This window comes from Balaenoptera acutorostrata, chromosome 16 (genome assembly GCF_949987535.1).
Source record: "Balaenoptera acutorostrata chromosome 16, mBalAcu1.1, whole genome shotgun sequence".
NCBI classification, from domain to species: Eukaryota; Metazoa; Chordata; class Mammalia; order Artiodactyla; family Balaenopteridae; genus Balaenoptera; species Balaenoptera acutorostrata.
Window position 1 is genome coordinate 65199155 of NC_080079.1, and position 10058 is coordinate 65209212.

Below are 10058 nucleotides of genomic sequence, written 5' to 3' on the forward strand. Positions count from 1 at the left end.
AAATGTATGAAATAGCCTCACTGAAGGGGATGGGAAGAAAAGATGCTGACCTGAGTAACTCTGGAAATGAGTGAGTACTCTGGGTGATAAAGCTGTTTTTCCCAAGAGCATGGCTTAATAATTCTGAAATCACTGTAAGTGTACAGTCATCTCTCAGTATCTGTGGGGGATTGGTTCCTGGAACCCCTGCAGATACCCAAATCCGCATATGCTCAAGTCCCTTATGTAAAAAAGTGTAGTACAATGAATATAGTTGGCCCTGTGTATGCGCAGCTTTCAAGTCTGCAGATACAGAGGGCCGAATGTATACTGGAATTAGACAATCAAGTAAATGGAGGGTGGATGGCGGGAGGTAGTTTTCTCACTGCTAGAGTGGGAGACCACAGACAAGCGAGTAGAGAAGGCTAGAATGATCCAGGTTCTGGATTAGAGTTGAGGCCATCAGTATAAACTCATGATTAGCTTAATGTAAATACAGATGGATAGATATATTGTATATATACACACACATACGATATATATATATACATAAATACTTGTAGATATGTATATGTACATAAGTTGGTATACTCATATATATTTCCTTGCTCTGTGAGCTGAGAGACCCTGGAAGCAATGATACCCAGCAGCAACAAGAATACCTAGCACTCAGATCTTGGTTTCTAGTGTCATTCACCAACCACCCCCCCCCCCCCCCGGCAAAAAAAAAAAGAACCAGGGCTCCTTGGAGAAATGTCTGATTCTAGAACTAGGCAGAGTATATACAAGATGAGTCTTGGGCATCTTGTAGTGCCAAAAAAAATAAGAATGCTAGAAAAACAAAACACAGTAACAACAACAAAAACAAATGATGAGGATATATCAAAGGGACACAAGACCAACTGAAAGAGCTTGCAATAACCAAAGCTAGAACAATTTGAGCAACAAGATGAAGTATTATTGGATTATAACCCAAAGTATAAAATAAATACCCATCAAGCCATACTAATATAAATAAATTGAATGAATAAATAAATATGGGAGAAAAGACAAATTTCCCACGCAGAATAACTCCAAATAATTTATGTAGATACCTCCCCCCACCTCCAAGGAGGTGGAGCACACACCCCTCACTCCTGAAATGTGGGCTGTGCACAGTGACTTCTTTCCAAAGCATACGGCATGGAAAGGCGGTGGGGAGGGGCTGGGGAGAGTACTTTACAGTGGAGAAACCTGATAAACACTACCTCAGCCAGATGATCAAGGTTAACATCAACAGGGAGGTCATGTTGATAGTATGTACCTTTGACATGGTGTGATAAGAATAGCACTTTACCTGTGGTCTTCCTCTCAAAAACCCGTAACTCCAGTCTAATCCTAAGAAAAACATCAGACAAATCCCAATTGAGGGACATTCTGTAGAATACATGACTAGTCCTCCTCAAAGCTGTCAAAGCCATCAAAAGCAAGGAAAGCCTGAGAAACTGTCACAGTCAAAAAGAGTCCAAGGAGACGTGACAACTAAATGTAATGAAGTATCCTGGATAGGACTCTGGAACAGAAAAAGGACATTAGGTTAAAAACTAAGGAAGTCTAAATGATCTGTGGACTTTAGTTAATAATAATGTATCAGTCTTGGTTCATTAATTATAACAAATGTATCACACTAATGTAAGATGTTAACAATAGGGGGAACTGGGTGTGGGGTATATGAGAACTCTTTTGTATTATCTTTGCAAACATAAAACTACTCTAAAATTTTTTTAAGTTTATGTTCAAAAAACCCTACAGATGCTGATATTTGGGGCATACACTAAAAAAGTCAGCTTATACCCCATTTAGCCAAAGCAATCATGAGAAAGAAAAACAAAGCTGGAGGCATTACAATACCTGCTTTCAAGCAGTATTACAAAGCAAACAATCACAACAGTATGGTAGGGGTTTCCCTGATGGCACAGTGGTTAAGAATCTGCCTGCCAATGCAAGGCACATGGGTTCGAGCCCTGGTCCAGGAAGATCCCACATGCTGCAGAGCAACTAAGCCCATGTGCCACAACTAGTGAGCCTGTGCTCTAGAGACCGCAAGCCACAACTACTGAGCCCGCGTGCCACAACTACTGAAGCCCACGTGCCTAGAGCCCGTGCTCCGCGACAAGAGAAGCCACCGCAACGAGAAGTCCACGCACCACAACGAAGAGTAGCCCCCACTCGCCACAACTAGAGAAAGCCCACGCACAGCAACGAAGACCCATTGCAGCCAAAAATAAATAAATAAAATAAATTTATTTTAAAAAACCCAACAGTATGGTACTGGCATAAAAACAGGCACATAGCAGTGGAACAGAATAGAGAGTCCAAACATAAACCCCCATATATATAGTCAGCTAATTTTTGACAAGGGTGCCAAGAATACACAATGGGGAAAGGACAGTTTCTTCAATAAATGGTGCTAGGAAAACTAGATATCCACATGCAAAAGAATGAAACTTACCCTACACCATTCACAAAAATTAACTCAAAATCAATCAAAGATTCAAATGTAAGACCTGAAGCCATAAAACTCCCAGAAGAAAACATAGGGGAAAAGATCCTTGACACTGGTCCAGGCAGTGATTTCCTAGATAAGTCACCAAAACGCAGGAAACAAAAACTAAAATAAACAAGTGGGACGACATTAAACTAAAGAGCTTCTGCATAGCAAAGGAAACCATCAATAAATTGAATAGACAATCTACAGAACGGGAGAATTCACAAACCATATATCTGATAAAGGTCTAATATCTAAAATATATGAAGAACTCATACAACTCAACAGCAAAAAAAGAAAATAATCCAATTAAAAATGGGCAAAGGACCTGAATAGACATTTGTCCAAAGAAGACATATAAATGGCCAACAAATATATGAAAAGATGGTCAATATCACTAATCATCAGGGATATGCAAATCAAAACCACAGTGAGATTTCACTTCACACCTGTTAGGATGGCTTTTATCAAGAAGACAAGAGATAACAACATGGGTGAGGATATGGAGAAAAGGAGACCCTTGTGCACAGTTGGTGGGATTGTAAATTGAGATGACCATTACGGAAAACAATATGGCAGTTCCTCAAAAAATTAAAAATTGAAGTACCATATGATCCAACAATCCCACTCCTGGGTATACATCCGAAGGAATTGAAATCAGTATCTCAAAGCAATATCTGCATACCCATGTTTACTGCATCTTTATTCACAATAGCCAAGATATGGAAACAACCTAAGTGTCTGTCAACAGCTGAATGGATAAAGAAGATGTGGTGTATATATATATATACAATGGAATATTATTTAGCCATGAGAAAGAAGGAAATCCTGCCATTTAGAACAACATAGATGGACTTTAAAGGCATTATGCTAAGTGAGGTAAGTCAGAGAAGGACAAATACTGTATGATCTCACTTATATGTGGAATCTAAGAAAACTGAACTTGTAAAAACAGAGAGTAGAATGCGGTTACCAAGGGCTGGGGATGGGGGAATTGGGGCGATACTAAAGGTACAAACTTGTAACTAGTAAATAAATAAGTCCTGGAGATCTAAGGTACAATATAGTGATTATAGTCAATAATACTGTATTATCAACTTTAAAGTTACTAAGAGACTAAATCTTACCGACTGTTAACATAGAAAGAAATGACAAATACGTGACATGATAAAGGTATTAGCTAATGCTCCTGAAGTAATCATATTACAATATATAAACACACTGCATACCTTAAAATTACACTGTTATATGTCAATTATTTCTCAATTAAAAAAAAAGCCAGCTTATGATCCAATCAACCTACATCAAAACCCAAAAGCCTTACCCATGTAAACAGAGCTTCCTATTAGCTTAATTCCTCACTTTTTTTTTTTTTTTGACCACACTGCAAGGCATGTGGGATCTTAGTTCCCCAACCAGGGATTGAACCCGTGCCCCCTGCAGTGGAAGCATGGAGTCTTAACCACTGGACCACCAGGGAAGTCCCATAATTCCTTACTTTTAAATATGAACATAGCCTAAGACTACTAGACACTAAAGAAAAGTTTCCAATGATGGTAAAAGCAAAAACCAAACAAGAAAAAAAAAATATGTAGGAAACAGAAAAAAACTTAAAACAAAAACTATAATATCCTTAGGGAAATAAGATATTGATTGTATCCATGAGACAAGAACAAGAGGATAACTAAAAACAAGGGTGGGAGCAGGGGGGAGGGAGAGGAACTATATGACACTTAAAAAAAAAATTCAGTACTTTTTTCCTAGCAAGAGTTTTAAGCTCAAAAAGAGAAATTTAACTTTGAGCCATAACTGATAAAAAACTTATATGAATCTATAGGGAACGTCCTAATAAAACTTCTGGGAATAATTTAAAGGTGTATTCTCTAACACATTTTCCAATATTTTTTGATTGTATTAAACATTCATATTCTCTGGTTACATTTTACAGCACTCTTAATTAGCTTTGAGTGGTTTAAATTCTACTAATAAGATAATGGCCTCTGAGAAATACATACAGTTGTACTAGGATTGTCTGTAAATGAATAAGGATAATACACACAGGCACACATTGTAAACTTTGCTGTAACAATACAATATGATGTATTAAGTTGGTAAGGGAAGAAGAGCATTAGCTGAGGAAAATAAGAGAAGCTAAAAAGTTTTAAGATCAAGGCAAGATTTATAGTTAAAAGAATATGTGAAAATATATGAGTTCTAATATTACTAAAAATTAAATAAGAGGAGTCAGAATTGATAATTCAGCTGGAAATCATCTATGTGAATGTGCACATATAATTGAGTAAAAAGTCACAGTACATGGACCAGGTGGTGACGAAATTAAATCACTGTGCAGAACTTAGGAGACTAAAACATGGGAGGTTTTTCTTCTATCATCTCAAGGTAGACTCTTCTAGTGGCTGAAAGCCTCCAAGAAAAGGCCAGCGCTGAAAGTATCTACTTTCTGAGAACTCAGGACTGCCAGCTGTTAGAATGTCAATATTCTCAAAGGAACCCTCCTACACTGTTGGTAGGAATGTAAATTGGTACAGCCACTATGGAGAACAGTATGGAGGTTCCTTAAAAAACTATAAACAGAATTACCATATGATCCAGGGATCCCACTCCAGGGCATATATCTGGAGAAAACTATAATTTGAAAAGATACATGCACCCCAATGTTCATTGTAGCACTGTTTACAACAGTCAAAACATGGAAGCAACCTAAGTGTCCACTGACAGATGAATGGATGAAGAAGATGTGGTAAATACATACAATGGAATATTACTCAACCATAAAAAAGAATGAAATAATGCCATTTGCAGCAACATGGATTGACCTAGAGATTATCATACTAAGTGAAGTAAGCCAGAGAAAGACAAATCATATGATATCGCTTATATGTAGAATCTAAAAAAAAATGTTACAAATGCACTTAAGTACAAAACAGAAATAGACCCATAGACATAGAAAACAAACTTATGGTTACCAAAGGGGAAAGGAGGGGGGGAGGGATAAATTAGGAGTTTGGGATTAACATATACACACTACTATATACAAAATAGATAACCAACAAGGACCTACTGTATAGCATAAGGAACTATACTCGATATTTTAGAATAACCTATAAGGGAAATGAATCTGAAAAAGAATATACACAGGCACACACACATATATATACATAACTGAATCACTTTGCTGTACACCTGAAACTAACACAACATTGTAAATCAACTATACTTCAATTAAAAAAAAAAAAGAATGCCAACATTCTCATAATAAGCAACAAAAGTCTTACCTTCTTTCTCCCACTTTGCCATACTCCCCTTTATTCTTCTGAATTCTGTAACTCTCTTTCTTTTCAAATGTGTATTTGAATCTCTTCTCAGATGTAGACATTACACGGTTTGTTACTCCTCTTATTTTCAAAATGAAAAAAGGAACTATCAAATAATGAGCTCCAAGAAATGAAAACTAACATAGAGAAAATTAAATTTTCAATAGGTTAGAAGATAAAGTTGGAGAAATTGCCTAGAAAGTAGCAGAAAAGTCATGAGTATAATTTTAAAATACTGATTTAACAACCACAAAAAGGAATAATAGCTATATCAAAAGAGAAGTGGAGAAAAGGAATGATTTAAGAAAGGAGTGATTTTTTTTTTTATGAAAGGAGTGATTTAAGAAAGCTAAATCCTCACCTACTATAACAGGAAATCAGTAGCTAATGCTTTAAAATGATGACTCAAGAGACAATAGATGTATATTATGCAGAGTCAATGACGGAAATATTAGAAGAAATAGATAATAGAGTTGAAAATGCTTGTTTCTGGTTTTTAAAGCTATGTATATATTCCTTTGACAAAAATTAATTTTTAAAACACGGCTTACACTTACTTGGCTTATGTATATAGTTAGAGGTAAGTTAATGTGCAGAAGTGTGGCTTAGGGGAAAGTTCTTATTTCCAAGTGAGCTTTGTTTTGAATTTATATTCTATACTACTTTTAAATACATGTGGTCAACAACTATTTATCAGTTTTTAAAGAATAACAATGAGTGATAAACATGCTAAGAAAATGAAAATGCAGCTGTTAAGAGGAAAGAATAAGTCAATTTGTGAACATTACAAATTACTTAAGGAACTTTAAAAAATATATATGATCTCGACCTAATTACAAGCACTTGAAAAAAAACGATCTCCCAGCAGGGAATTATCAATTTCACTGTACTTTACAGGTGTGTCAAATAGCAGTTCAAAGTAGTCACTGACGGGAATAGAGACACCGACCTACCAGAGAATGGACTTGAGGACACGGGGAGGGGGAAGGGTAAGCTGGGACGAAGTGAGAGAGTGGCATGGACATATATACACTACCAAATGTAAAATAGATAGCTAGTGGGAAGCAGCCGCATAGCACAGGGAGATCAGTTCGGTGCTTTGTGACCACCTAGAGGGGTGGGATAGGGAGGGTGGGTGGGAAGGAGGGAGATGCAAGAGGGAAGAGATATGGGGATATTGGTATATGTATAACTGATTCACTTTGTTATAAAGCAGAAACTAACACACCGTTCTAAAGCAATTATACTCCAATAAAGATGTTAAAAAAACAACAACAACAAAGTAGTCACTGAGGTTACAAGCCTTTCCCAAGCCTCTATAAGCACCAAGGGCTTTTCAAAGGCCTGGACTGGTTAAGGAGCACATGATATTGAATCTCTGGGCAGATTCTAAGAGCATAGCTTTAAAGGACTTCAAAAATGCCTCCTCAACCCAAATTTGCCAAAAGTAGCTTCTTAAATTCAGTCTTCAAAACCCAATCCTATTTCAAAAGCTTTTTTCCCCTTCTCCGGCATCTTTCTGCCCATTAAGACAACTACTGTTTATCATCTCTGTTGGAATTGTCCTACTATGTTGAGTGACAGACTTTTAGATAACAGTGCTCAGAAGCATGTTTATAAACATTGTTATCTCTGTTCAAGTTTATGTATTTTACAACCTTTGAAAATAGAGGAGGGAAACAGCCTAATTCATTTATCCATTTGCTTCTCTTATCAAACCACAACTTTTCATTATATCCTCATAGGTTTGTTTTCAATTGGACACACAAAGAATGACCGCATCATAATTACAGACTCCCAGGTCTGAGGTGTAAGAATTTTTGGTGATTTGTGATGACAGTTTTGTTTGTGATTCACAATAAGTCATTTTTCAAAAGACCCAATTCCATTTTGTATACTCACACTCATCCATAAACAATGTACAAAGCATTACAAGTCATTGGTTATTATTGTTAACCACTTATGTACTAACCACATTTTACTAAATTACCCAGATCTGTACTGATGGAACTGAGGTCGGCATCTAAGCCTCAGTCCATACCCAATGCTGATTTTCAGCTGAATCCACAATAGTCCAAGGAGGGTTTTCAGGCAAGTATTTCAAAACCTGTTAGAAAACTGCAAGAAAAAAAAGAAGTTTTGGAAAGATTGAAAACATGACCTTAGTGAAATGTATACCTTGAACTTAGCTTGCCCCATAAGCCCACAAAGAAAGATAAGTGACATGTCAAACTTGCAGCAGAGAAGGAAGACCTGATTTCACAGTGACAATTTTAAACACACTGCAGAGAGTTATTCAGGGCCACTCCAATTATATTTTCCCTTTTTGTTTCACCTGATTTTATCTTTCTTTTAATCTCTTCTTCTGCCTAACCACAGAGCTCTCCCTCCCCCACAAAGACGGGGAAGGTGAAAAGTAAACTATCACTAGTATTTATAAACACTCTGTAGCTCAATGTTCAAGCAGCCCTTCTCTGACAGCACCCCACCCCCACTCCTCTTATCTGAGGCTTCACTAACATTTAACTTGCAAGTGTCTTGCCTAAGTGTCTTCTCTGACTTACCAATTCTAGCTTCCAAACTGGAGAAAGTGAGAGAACTAATAACCCTCTAAGGGCTTCCCCTGGTGGCACAGTGGTTAAGAATCCGCCTGCCAATGCAGGGGACATGGGTTCGAGCCCTGGTCCAGGAAGGTCCCACATGCCGCGGAGCAACTAAGCCCGTGTGCCACAACTACTGAAGCCCGTGCTCCGCAACAAAAGAAGCCACTGCAGTGAGAAGCCCGCGCACCGCAACGAAGAGCAGCCCCCTTTCGCCGCCAACTAGAGAAAGCCTGTGAGCAGCAATGAAGACCCGATGCAGCCAAAAATAAAATAAATTTATGAAAAAAAATAATAACCCTTGTAAGTGACGTATCTCATCACGTAAATACGAGACCAAACCCATTATCCAGTTCAGTTCATGGGTATTTCTTGAGACCATCTGGGCAAGAATAGACTATGTCTGCCATGACGTAAGTCACAGCGAAAAGCAAGTCCTAGAAGTTAAAGTTGCTCAAACACAAAATATCAAAAGAAATATGCCCTTCCAGGCATTTCACTAGTGATTATCCACAAGTAAGGGAGATATACAGTCAGTGCTGCCTGTTCAGCCTTTATTTTTATGAAGGCAAAGGTTAGAAGAATAAAGACTGCTATCAATTAAATATCATCTGAACTCTGAACTACTGAAGAAAAAGTCAGAGAGATGACTAACTGTAAACTTGGCTATTCCTTGACCCAACTGCAACCAAATCAGTTTAATCCCTAGTCTGAAGTCAGCCTCGATTTAGCAGTTGCTCAAGAAATTAGTTTAGTTCTTCGAATGACCTAAGAGCTCAATTCACAGCCCAGAATGAACCCAAAACTTCAGGTTCATTTATAAAACACTTCCTGTATACCAAGTCCTGTGCTATATGGCATCTCATCACATTTAACCTCCCAAACAACTCTAAGTAGGTGTTATTGTCCATCTTTTTCAGATGTGGAGACCAAGCCATAGAGAGGGTAAGATTACTGAACTAACTGGTAGTGATGAGAGAAGCTAAACCAAGATCTATCCAATTCCAAAGACTATGTCCTTAAGCTCCTTTTAGCTATATCTCTAACCAAGGTTTAAAACTTTATTGGACAAGTAAAGGCCACTATGCATCAGACTGGCCTTTGGACACGGGAAGACCACTCACTCTATGTAAAATAGCCCACCAACCACTACCACTCTCTTCCCTCATTCTACTTCTTTCTAGCATTTATCTCTGAAATCACATTTATTAATTTCACATTCATTTGCGCTTCTACTATATTCCAGGCACCATAGATATGGCAGTGAATTACAGAGACAACAATATTTGCCCTCACAGAGCTGACATTATTTATTTATCTTATTCCTGTCTGTCACCATACCAAAATATAATCTCCACAAGGGCAGGAACATTATCTGTCTCATTTACTGCATATTTCCAGCACCTAGAACAGCCTCGGATACATGGGTACAACAGACAGCAATCTCTGTCAAAGAATTCTACCTGTGACATCCTCAGTAAAGGTATAGGAAACTGGTCAAAACAATTCACCAAACTGATTTTATTCCCATGCAGAGTTCCTTATAGTGCATTGTCTTAGTGCTATACTACCAATGGCCATTAAATAAATCTTTAAATAAATCCTCTAAGACACAAA

The 10058-nt window shown here is 37.6% G+C and overlaps 1 protein-coding gene across 4 annotated transcripts in view; it reads right to left on the bottom strand.

Moving 5' to 3' along the window:
• Nucleotides 1-10058, bottom strand: part of HKDC1 (hexokinase domain containing 1) — a 59878-nt gene that overhangs the window by 49112 nt on the left and 708 nt on the right. For 2 of the 4 annotated variants that reach the window (XM_007167769.2, XM_057531352.1), the window contains exon 1: nucleotides 5803-10051. The gene's annotated coding sequence lies outside the window, so the exon portion shown is untranslated. Of the gene's footprint in view, nucleotides 1-5802; nucleotides 10052-10058 lie in introns of those variants that run through there. The other 2 variants (XM_057531354.1, XM_057531353.1) reach the window with 2 other exon arrangements.